At 36.7% G+C, this 12,818-nt stretch overlaps 1 protein-coding gene across 1 annotated transcript in view; it reads left to right on the top strand.

The window, feature by feature from the left end:
- Window positions 1-12,818, top strand: part of NYAP2 (neuronal tyrosine-phosphorylated phosphoinositide-3-kinase adaptor 2) — a 171,934-nt gene that overhangs the window by 114,485 nt on the left and 44,631 nt on the right. The window lies entirely within an intron of this gene.

Raw genomic sequence — 12,818 nt, 5'->3', positions numbered from 1 at the left:
TAACCCAGGATAACCAAATAATGTGCTGCTCTTTGCAGCACTTCCCTTTAATTCCTGATGGTAACAATATACTATATATTATAGGGATGCTGCCAATTTTTAGGTAACATTAACAAGTTATCGGAACTGGCAAGGTTAATTGCTGTACTTGGAGTATGAGTACTTAATTCTCCCTACCCCACTTTCCTTAATGCTTATGTTTATTTTCATTTGCTCTTTTCTCCCCACCCTTGTATTCAATTCCTTAGACATGCCTTTGCCTTCTTGTCTGTTGGTAAGTACAGGGCACACTTTTGAAAGAGCACAGCACCTGCCATCAGACCCAGATTTTCATAAGCCTTCAGCTACCAGTTAGGCACAAGAATCACATGGCCAGCTTTTCAGAACAGCTTCAGCATGTTGGGTACTGAACTCTTCCCAAAATCTGGCCATCGGTGTCACAGTGGGAGTTGCCGGGTGCTGAGCACTCTGGCTGGGGCTGAGATGGAAGCTGGACTCTTTTGAAAATCTGGCCCTGAGGTGATAGACTCCATGTAGTATGACCACTGAATGACCTCCGTTTTGCACTATTGTAACTCCATTCATTTCTATAAAAGGAATTAAATGGAAGGAAAAAGAACAAAATGGCAGAACGGGACAGAAAAAAAATGAGGAAAGCTGGTATTTCAGCTGCTTATGTATTTATCAATAAATATGGAGGAGAACCTGGACAAGAATGGGCCAAGAAGGGAGGCCTTCAGTGGAGCTTGAGAGGAGCAGAAAAATTAGTGGCTTATTATTTGAATGAAAGAATGTCTTTGTTACACACAGACATTAAAATAGAAAACGTATTTTGAAATGACACGATAGTTTCGTTAACTGAGACCATGACATTGTCTCCTCTTCTACTTCAGCAATTTAGGCTCATGAAAAAATCAGATTCTCTTGGGACTGCTACAGTATATAGAATCGTTGAAGAAGACATAATTTCATAAATAATTCCTCAGATTTTTTTTTATAAACAGCTGCTGCTTCTGACTGATGTGTATGGACCTCAATCAACATTTCTTTTTAGGAATAAAAAAAAACAACCCTTAAAAATCTATAGTTAAAAAAGAAATTGAGTAAAGTCTGTCTTCAACTTTTTGGTCAAGGTTTCACAAGGTTGAAATAGGCTTTATTTTTTGTTTATTACATATATAGGTAGGATATGGGTTTTCTTGGCCATATTAAACATGTTTAAAGAAATGGATCTTTTAAAAATAAATTAAATTACTGGCACCTACTCTGGTTTGTATTTAATATACGCCACTGATAAGCAAATCAACACTTGCTGCATTTGAAGACCTGGAGTTTAATTATTTGCTCCAAGTTTTGAGTGCCACTCATTTGAGTGCCACAGAACTTTCTAAGCCACAAAAAATTATGTCTGAAAATTAGACCTCTAGGGCCAAATCCTCAATTGTTGTAATCTAGCATATCTCAGTTGAAATCAATGGAGCAGTGTCAATTTACACCAGCTGTGCATCTGGCTATTAGACACAAATCTGACATTTGTAATTACAAAAGCCCATATTCAAAATTGTACAGTCATCTAGCAAAACTGGCAATATATTATAAATACTGCTTTTTTTAAAATATGTAAACTGCAGAATGCACAACAGATTGATGTGCGCCTAGAAATAATAAAAATAGAAGTAAAAACATTTAACCTTGTGCTGTTTTCCAGAAATCCAAACATGCATTACTTTCAGTCAAATTGCATAAATACAATCTGTTGAAATTTATCTGAGTCCTTTAGAGTGGAGAGATAAATATATGGTACTCATATATTCCTCAGTAAAAATAATAATGAAGTAATAACTAGCATTTTAAACCAAAACTAACCAAAACTAGCCAAAATTGATCACTTTGGCAAAGCAGGTCTGTCTGCCGAACACCTAGGCAGGATAGGTGTGTCTATGCAAATAGGGTCTGCTCCTGAAATCTTTTCCCCAGTGCATGATCAGATGTTAAGGGAGAGCTCATTCAGTCCATGCTTACGTACACGTGTGCATGCGAGCTCTCATCAAGCTAGTATGAGTATTAGTAGCGTAGCCCTGATAGCAGGGTTGTGGCGGCAGAGGCACGGATGAGCTACGCTGAGTCCACACCCACCATTTTGAGGCAGGTTTGTATTTGGCACAGCTCAGCGGTGCCTATTCTGTCATTCCCTGTGCTACCGCGGCTCTGCTACTATTTATACTCATGCTAGCTCTCAGCGTGACTATGGGTACTAGAGCAGGAGAATCATGCCCCTAGCTCACAGTGTAGATGCAGCCTCTCTCTTTCAGAGTCTGACCTTCCTTTGTACCTTCCTCTGGGTATGTGACAGTGTGGGCAGTCCCTCTGGCAGGCTGATCAGGGAATCCTCTCCTCTGAGAGTGTTAATATGCTTCTTTTAGGACTTCACAGCTGTGCCTGTACACAAAACTGTGCGTACTTTGAGTTTCATACTTGTAAGCTGGGATAGAATTCAAGTGCTTCTGTAGTTTCAAGACCCCCAAAATTCAAAGTACAGACCCTCCATATTTTCTATATAATAGAAAATGTTCTTTAGGACCAGCATGTTTATAACACAGATTTTCACAGATCAGATACAGTCCATTGTAGGGACTAGTATATATGTGTGTGTCTATTCAGAATACAGTCAAAATTAGCTTGTTTAAAACAAATTGTAGTGAAGAGAGGTAAAAAAAGCATAGCAATTGTACAATATAGAAAGTAGAATGATCATTTTTGCATTTCCAAAGGCAACCAAGCTGAAACAATTTCCCCAATTTTACCATAAGCAAAACTTAATTTTGCTAGCAAATGTCTGCTTTCCATTTTCAAAATTAGAATGTGTACATCAGAGCTACAGAAAGTCATCGTTAAAAGAAGACCTTTCCAACCCTTGCTCATGATCTGAATGGTACTCCCAGGATCTCCTGAGCCACTGTCACTGCTTCTTGACAAGAGACTGAGGTTAATTAAATGCATTATCTGGACATCTTACAGTAAAACACGTTAGCTGTAGAATCTGTGTTATTGTAAGAGAGAAGATGGTGGGAACTGTGCATGGGGGTGAAAAGAACAAAGAAAAGAAATAAGTTCCTGCCTTAATTTCTGAAATCCTTGCAACACTTGTAGCTACTATTGCCCTTCTTAATGTTTCTTAAAATGTCTTTTCCATACCAATCTACATAATAAAGAATAACAATTTATTGGGTTGACTAAGTTGCTTATACATGAGCTTTGAAGTATCTCGACTTTCTAGAACTTCTGATTTGAGCCCAGCAGCGTGATCCCAGTCCTTAAGTGCAGTCATTAAAGGACTGCTCCAAAGGCCAGGGAAGTCAGAGGAAAGACTCTCACTTCAGTGGGTTTTGGATTAGGCCTACATTTTGGCAATGGAGTAAAAGGGCTTTACTTCTTGTGTGAAAAATTTGTTCCATACAAAAAGCCTCTCTGACTCAGCATACTCGTATACTCAGACTATAGATACTAATATGGGGGATAGGGAGAATTAGTAAATGTGACTAGCTGGAACATTACACATAACTTTTGGCCCATTGTGTCCCCTTAGCTACCCACAATCTCTCCATAAAAAACCTGCCAGGAACATCTTACCTCAACACAACCAATGACATGGGCCTATCATGGATGGGCAAACCTCAAATGTTCAGAGATATTTTATTTGGTTTATCCAGCTCACCTTGATCTGGATATTGAGCTGGAAAACTTGTGGGATTTCCAGAACTTCCTGGGTTCAGCTGAGGCTGGAAATAGAAATACAGGAACACAGAGAAATAATAATAATAATTATTACTGTAATAAACAAGAAAGGGTCAAGTTCAACTGGGCTTTAATTTTGTACAAAGGGCCAAGCTGCTTTTAGTAATGAGTGGATTCATCCATCCATAATAATTATTTGGTACAAAAATTAACATGCAATTAACATCCAATCATGCATTAAGTGGGAATAGGAGAGCTATTGATCATCTAACTTCAGCTGAAAGAAAAAAGCCTCATTGTTTGAACCAGACAGACACGGGTAAACCTTATTCTGATGTGTGATTTACATCCATAATTTAAAAAAACAACTTGTTTTGGAAATGTGAATCTACTGTGGCACTGAAATGTATTAACTCAAGATAAAGGGACATAAGAAAGGCAGCATAATGTAGGTGTTAGTTTGTGACTGGGAGTCAGTAAATCTGGGTGTTACTCTTTGGTCTGCAATTAACTTGGACATGACCTCACAAACATTTTCACATTGCCTAAAATTAAGCACATATGTTAAGCTTGGAAGGATCAGGATGCAAATTGGTGCCAGATTTCCTTACTCCTTAGTCATGTGCTTCAACCACTGAACTGTGGTATAAGGAACAAAATACAAACAGAACATTTCTGTTAGTAATGAAAAGGAGGTGCTCTCATTGGTTGAAAAATTAAACCATCAAACAAAAACTAGCATTAATAAACGTGGTATACTCAAAGTGGTTAGAAAAATTGCAATTATTTTCCAGGAAAAACTTTGAATAAAATCAATGTTAGTTTCAGTTGAAAATTTTCATAGATTTTTTCATTTATCATCTAAATGAAATTTTTAAAAAGTGTTCAGATTTTATTTGATTGAAATCAAAATTTAAAATTTGTTTTTTTTTCATATATTTGATATTTATTCACCTCTTCTCTTTTCACCCTTTCCCCACTGGTAAAGTGGGGGCGGGGGAGAGAAAAAAGGAAAAATATAAAAGATGAAAAAAAAATTAAATTAGAACAGAAACATGAGTTTGTTTCAATTTCAATATAAACAAAATGTTTAATTATAACTAAATGAAAATAAAAATGTTGTTTTGACCAAAAAAATGGAAAATTTCAACAGTAAATTATTCATGTAAAATGTTGGTATAATTCAAAAAGTTCTATTTTGTTGAAAAACTATTCAACTAAAAATATTCAACAGCTCCATTAGTTTCTATTGAAAGAGACTGCATTTGCAAGTGAGGCTGTAAACTTGTACCCATGAAGTCTGTGCACTCACCTTTTTGTTAAAGTGACCCTATAATTCAGCTTCACCAAGTCAGCACCACTTTCTCTTGTGCTGTCCCAGGATATCTGAAATGTCCTGCTTTTTCACTTCTGCCGTCAAAACATTTTCAGTTGTTTTTGAGTGGAGATTTTTAAAAATAAAAGTAGAAAATGTTTGTTCAAGACTTATTATTTCATTCATAGATTCATAGAATATCAGAGTTGGAAGGGACCTCAGGAGGTCATTGATTGGAATGGACCCTGTGCTTACCAGGAATCCATCCAACGGTGATGAACAGTGTTTGGAGCAAAAGGAATTGTTGAATGAGTGTAGACACTAACCAAGTTCTTTTATTCAAAGTGAACGTTAATACCAATTATTCATTCAAGCAGCAAGTTGTTGGAAAAAATCCTTCACGCTGAGGATGTAGGAACATAGTTGTTACCAGACTGGATTGCACCTGTGGTCCAGTATCCTTTCTATGACTGGGGCCATTACAAGATGCTTCATAGGAAGGAAATCTTGCAGTAGGCAGTGGTGGAATCATCTGCCCTCCACATTAGGTCTCAAATAGTTAGAGGCTGGCTTAAGACCTGAAGCATGTGGTTTGATATTCCTAAGTGGCAAAACAGTCTCTGAGCCCCAGAATAATATATGTATCTATGTTAACATCTCACAACCAACCATTTATTTTCAGAACAGTATAAACCACAATATATTCACAGTAATTTCCAACAGTTCTTTCTCACAGTAGAATGTGCATTATTTCAGCCCCAACAGCACCACTCATTGATGAGTTCACAGTTACTATTATTTATATTGTTACAGTATAAAGAGACCAATCCCTACTTTCTTATGCTAGGTTACTATAAGAGTCATAGAGTTTAAGGCCAGAAGAGATGACCAGATCATCTATAGAGAGAAGAAGACACAGTACCTGCCCCAAAGTGTTTACATGCTAACACTTCAATCCTGAAAAGACACATGTGCTCAACTTGATTTCAGTACGACTACTCATGCTAGCAAAGTTTAACACATGCAGGATGGGATCCAAAAAAGATAAGTCAAAGAAATGATAAAAATAGACAGACAGTAACCAAGAAAAATGTTTAATGAGGTTAGATGCATGTCTTATTAGTTAGGTCTTTACATTTGCTAGTTTTAGTTTATATTAAATTTTAAACCTTATTATTTATTGTAACCCATGTCTTTTTCCATTTCTGTGGGCCAGATGTGATATACTTATTCCCACCGAAGAGTATCTTACTCCACAAATAGTCCCACTAAAGTCATTGGCACTACTCTGAAGCTTTTGCAGTTATGAAATAAGGTGCTTACCCAATAGGAGCCAAGCTGTCAGCATCTGGCCCTATTTTTCTATTTGAAAGCCATTACCTATTTTTTTAAATGTATCTATTTTTCTACTTTTGAAAAATGTTACCTGTTTTCTGACTATTTCTATTATTGTCCTTCCCTGTCTTCTTTTTTTATGTTTCAGCTTTAATTCTTCCCTAATTTCTATTTTGGAATGACCCTAATGCTTTATTTTTATTAACCCTTTGTTTTCATGGAATTATCATCCTATTTCTACTTTTGATTGTGTTTTGTATAAATTCGCCCCTGCCAGTGCCCTCCTTTACTCTCCTACATCCCCCAGAATTCCCCACTTGTGGCCTTGAGGCCTAGCTACAGAAAATCAGCCAAATAACAGGTAGCCTCCAATTCTAAGCTTCCAAGGTCTGTCTGCCCCTTCCCTATTCCATCTGTTAGCAGGCAGAGTACATATCCACTGTATTTAGATGTGAGTAAAAACTCACATTCCAGAAGCGGAGCCAGAATTTGAACAGTGGCAGAGCCATGGGTCACTGGTGGTACCACCTTCAGTTAAAAAAGCACCACACATAAACCTAAAGGCTGCTGGGGTGGCGGTGGGGGGTGCCTCCCTACTAGCTCTGCTACGCTCCATTCCATGGGCGCCTATGTTGAATTAATCATTAGATGCATTTCAGTCTTGTCTCCTTGAATGTTGGGTGGTTTCTGAGACTCTTTTTCAGGCACTCTATTGATTTTGCATGGAACTAGGTCAGAACTGCTTTGAATTGAGCTGCTCCAATTCTCACTTAACTGTAAGAAATGAGTATTAAAAATTGATATGAAAAGCAAACTTCTGCTTAATTAGCAACCAGATAAAGACAGACTAGACAAGCCACAAGCTTAATAAAGATCAGAAAAAGGCTTTCGTTGGCACTGTAATATATTCATAATTGTTTGTTATAAATATAATTTCTTAAAGCATTGAATCTTTCCTTTTGCAGAATTTATACCCAGTTTATTTTCTCTGTGGTGTTTTTGAATATATATTTGTACACGATGGTCTGCGCAGATCAGACAAATAAGTGCACATCAAGAAGGAAGTATAATACTTTGACATTATGAAGAAGCATTCATTCCAAGATTTTAAAGTACCTTATAAAGATGAGTAAAATTTTATCCCCAATTTACAGATAAATAAATTGAGGCACAAAGGTTAGAGGTAGGATTTTGAAAAGAGCTTGGCATTGGCCTAACTGTACTCACTCTGGAGTCAATAGTAAAGCTCCCCTTGACTTCAATGGAAGGAAAGTAAAGCCAGTGTTAAGAGCTTTTAAAATCCATCTCCAAGTGATTTACCTGGTTTCCACATCAATATCCCAATCTTGCAAAGACTTATGCACATATGTTTCTTTAGGTACCGTGAGTAGAAAAAATTATTCCCCGGATTAACAGAGTTGTATGCTTTAAATGTTTTTTTTTTATATTTTAGATTTATAAAAGACAGAAAAAAGAAAGAATGAATAAAACATGGATTATTACTTTATTAATTACAGATTACAGAGAGAAGGTTAGCAGAGCAACCCTCATGTGTAGTTCCTTCACACTATTGCTTGTTTGTCTCCTTAAAAATGATTCTGCTATTTGTTAGATAGCATTACAAGAAGAAGCCATCATGTCCTAGAATTAATATGTGCTTAAGCAGCTTGTGGCAGGCTGCCCACATAGAGTATATTTGTTGCAGTGATAGCTTTTTAGGTAAAATGTGTTCCCTAGCTCCAATTGTCAAATTAGTTTGGTCTAAACAGTGGCTGATTAGCTGTGTTTCTCAGGTTGTTTAGAGCTTACAAGTCCTCAGAACCACAAATCACATCAAAACTATGCACCCATTAAGAGATCTTTTATAATGTTCAAACCATACATGTCAATTATTTAGAAAATGTGTACTGCCTAAGAGATTTTAGCTGCCATCTTTCTCATCAAATGAGAAGGCCTGGGATTTAGGTGAAATAAATGTGGAAAGTGACCGACTCTTAATATTGAAATACAGTGATATGTGGAAGTGCTTCAAGCATTTGAACGCCGGTATGGGAATCTCACTGAAGGGGTATCATAAATATTTAAAGCAACAAATGATTTATTGAAATTTACATTTTATGTACTATTTTGGGTTAAGAATTATAGACCAATAAAGACACTTTCCATAATGATGTTCAGTTTTCAAAATTCAGCGTTTGACTGTGAAAAGATTTACCTTTAGACATGTGATTCAAGGAACTCATTAACACAGAGCTTTTATGGCTTTTGCTACCTCCAGCCATCTGAATGAGATAATAACAGCATAGTATATCTTAAATCCAATTTGCATTATTTTGTGTCATTTAAATAATAAGTGATGAGCCCTCTGTAGAGTATATCTTACCTACTGTCAATATGGGTACACTAAGCACTGAAGTCCTTCCACAGCTTTTGCAGGATGGCACAACTATTCCTTTAAGTCTTGGCTTGTCCCAGCTAAAATTATCAACCACCCATAAAAGCATTTTTGCCTTAGATAAATAATAAGGTTATCTCAATATGGGTACCTTTTGTTTTGCCTTAGATAAATAATAAGGTTATCTCAATATGGGTACTTCACCATGGCTCCACATGTGTGCAGCTTTCTTCTCACACAGTATACATTGCAGGATCAGTGCCTGAGGCGTTTATATAAAACAATGAGTACGTTTTTAACTAGTGTAAGGGCCACTGAGCTGTGGTCCATGGAGTTCCATTTGCAGTAGCGTAGAGTAGTGTAGAATGGTAGACGGCATGAGACAGCCGTCTCATGATAACTGTAGAGCTGTCATAGTGACCACAGAATGGTTCCAGTTATATTCCATGGCCTGGGAGGGGAGCATTCTGCCCCTCTCAAACCTTCATTGGGCCAGTTAAAATTAGTCATTCTTCACATGTAACAGGAAGTATTATGGTGAATTTACAAAAACATGGGATTTGAGGGAATAATATATATATCCATTATAATCCTGTATGATTATAAATCAGAATATGACATAAGAATTCCTTTGGTCTTAAATTTGCAGTAAATATATATATTATTAATAATATATAAGTAAAATTTTGAAGCTGAAATTATTCCCTCTTGTCATTTAAGTAAAGTAGGGCCATCTTCAAGATGAGGTGACTGAAAATTAATTTTGCCATGTACTTTATTGTTCTTGACATATTACAAAACCAGGTGAAATCAAATATTCCAGAAGGCCATGGAAAATATCAGCATATTGTTTTTCTGACTGTGCATCAGTGTTACTGATAAGTATCATCCAATAACAATGTTTGGGGCCTATAATGGGCTGCATGAGATTATAGTCTGATCCAATCTGCTTTTCATTTTTAGGATTTATTAATTTTTAGATAACCTCAGAGCTGAAGCTCCCCAGGAAAGGATGGGGAGTGGAAATATATGAAATCTAGGCTGACAAGTGAAAACTGATTTTCTACAAAATCTTACGAAATAAACTGAGACCAGATCTTCAGCTGGGGTAAATTGACATAGCTCCACCAATTCCAGAGCAGCTACACTGTTTAATACCAGCTGAGGAGACGGTCCTATTTTCCTCCTCATAGTATTCCAAATATATAAAACACTTTTCCTTAGTGCTGACTAACAAAGACTAACTAATGCAGATCAACTTTAGGACTGTTCAGCCCTAAGACATTCCAGGGCAGATTTTAGCTGGTAGAAACTACTATAGCTCCTATTGAAGTGAATGAACGTTTACGCCGTCTCTCCAAATTAACAGAAAGAGCCTGACTCTGAAAACACTGCTATCTATAATGTTTATGACCAGATGTGGTGCCACTGAAGCAAGTGATTTCACTAAGGCTGCTCATGGTTTTTAGTATTATGCACAGTAGCAAGTTTGCAGGATCAGAGCATTGCATTGGATTGCACCTCTTTTCACTCTTTTGCCAGAGTACTTTATAACATCATGCAAAATTGATTGCCTGTTGGGTCTCATTGCTTAATCAGTCTGTTTTAAATTGCCTTTGACTATTTCCACAGCTCAGTTTGTTTGCAGAAAATTGCTGCCATTTGATTCAGCTAATAGAAATAAGAGGTGACATTCAGAAAAATCATTTGCATCAAGTAATAAGTACAAATGCTGCTCTGTAAAGTGAACTGAAGTGTTTTTGATCCCCATTGTTCCACATGCAACTGGAGTGCTTCTTCTGTAACTAAGGGATGACTTTGTCAGTGTGTGAAATTTCAAGTGGTTGTATTCAATCAGCAGTAAGAAGTCACAAATATAAAAGGCTCTCACTAAAATAATCAAAGCATTTACAGTAGCTATTGAAAGATATGGTGAATTAGTTCTTTTGAATGCTGCAATAAGATGAAGGAGTTTGGGTAAAGTTACATACGTTCTTTCCATAACTTCAGTGTGCGCATTTACTATTAGTTAGGACCTGAATCTATGAGATTACATGTGCCCCTCTCAATTTCTGTTGGTTTTACTGGAAAATAGGCACTCAGAACTTTGAAGAAGGCAGTCAGCTCCTCCCAGGACTCGACCCTTATTCAGTGTCTTTGGTTTATATTTCCATCGAATTTCTGATATTTGTTCTCCTCTTCCACTTTCCCAGTAACATGGCATTTACAGGAATCACATGTTATTAGTTTATAGATATATTTCTGCTATAATTATGTGTAAATGTTAAATGAATAAATCCCTATGTCATTATATTTCTCTACATAGCTCCTTGCACTACCCTGCCTCTCTAAGAATGCATAAACAAGGCTTGGTGGCAGACATTCCATGCTGAAAGTCCCTGAAAAGCCTGTGTCATGTAATATGGATGCAAACTATTCTTCAGTGCTCTCCCTATGTAGCCTTTTGGGTTACAAAGCAGGGGCCTTCCCGCTTATGATATTTCTCTATTAAAGTAGGCGGTCCAAAAGTTCAAGGAAGGGCAGTAAATAGTTGTTAGATTTTGAGATTATAGTGCTTTTGTGATTTCTCTAAATATTCTTTATGTGAATCGTCAGCTTGGAATTGTTTTGTGATATTCTATTGCTTTTTTGTTACTGTGTCCTAAGACCTTAACGCTTGGGGATGAAAAAATGTTCCTGTCAGAAACATTGTTAAAATCCTTATACTTCCTTCTCTTTTCAGTAGCAAGCTTATAAACCAACAGTAATTCATATAGTATCTTAATGATTCCATAACGTACAGCATACCTGCTCATTAGAAATGATAAATTTGTCTTCTCATTAATGTTTTCTTGAGGGATTTTACAAAGAAAATGTTATTTTTCTCATAAACAAGTTCATCAACAGATTAAAATATTAAGGGACCCAAAATCTAACCGGGTATCTTTGTTCAAGGTACAATAAACAATTTTGTGTATAGTTGTGTGTAGGCATTGTGTACATCTCTGTCTCTCTCTTCTCCTCCAAACTATATAGATAGTTAAAACTGTATTTACCCTATAGTGCTCCACACAGCGATGCTGAAGTTCAGAAGGGCCAGCATTTCCATTATAATCCCGAATGTTTATAAATCAGGAATATGCCATAAGAATACCTTTGGCCATAAATCTGAAGCATAAAATTCCAGAGGGAATTTTTCATCAAATAAGAAAAAAAATAGATCAGCAGGCTTTGCATAAGTGGATCAAATAGTAATTAACTGTTGTGTTTTAAGTCTCTTTTAAATGCTTCCCCTGTTTATGTTTTTGATACAATTCATTCATAGACCATAGAAAATAGAAATGGAAACTATCTGTTAATTCCATTGAAGGTGAGTTAGTTTTGAAATACGATGCCCCACCCTGTTGATGGGCCCGTCATAGAAGAAATGGGGGAGGAGCAAGAAGGGGCTCTGGACAGAATAGATAGTTACCAGGGATGGAAAAAGCTGCTAAAACCCTGGCATCACTGGGGACACCTGCTCTCCCATTTGTCTGCCTTCTCCGCTCCACAACAACTCTTGTGCTTGCAAATGGAGCAGCCACTAATTTGACGTCAGAGGGATTATTCAAGTGAGTTGTATAAGCAGAATTTATCCCATAGATTATGCTACTGGCATACTAGAAATACTTAAATTAGTCAGGCACGAGAGATTGTATGTAGCTTCCATTAATGCTCCTGGGAATCACAAGCCCATCAGCTGAACAATACAAAACCTTAGGAAACAACTTGCATAGAAAGAGAGAGAGAGTTCTAGAAGGACCAGTTTGCAGGGACGAGACAGCCATAAAGAATTCAAGGTAATTTCCTAAATGTTAGTTTTAAAAATATAATTTAAAGAGCTTTGATTGGGGCATAATTTTTTGCACAATAAGTATTTTCATAAAATATTGTAGTTCAACAAAAACAAGTGAATTAAAAACTGCCAGTTTTACCCATTTCTCTGATTGTGGTGGTCATAACTCAACCAGAGGGATAATTAAGGATGATCGCTTTTTA

The sequence above is a fragment of the Eretmochelys imbricata genome, chromosome 9, assembly GCF_965152235.1.
Source record: "Eretmochelys imbricata isolate rEreImb1 chromosome 9, rEreImb1.hap1, whole genome shotgun sequence".
NCBI lineage: Eukaryota > Metazoa > Chordata > Testudines > Cheloniidae > Eretmochelys > Eretmochelys imbricata.
This window is presented reverse-complemented; position numbering and strand designations above follow the sequence as displayed.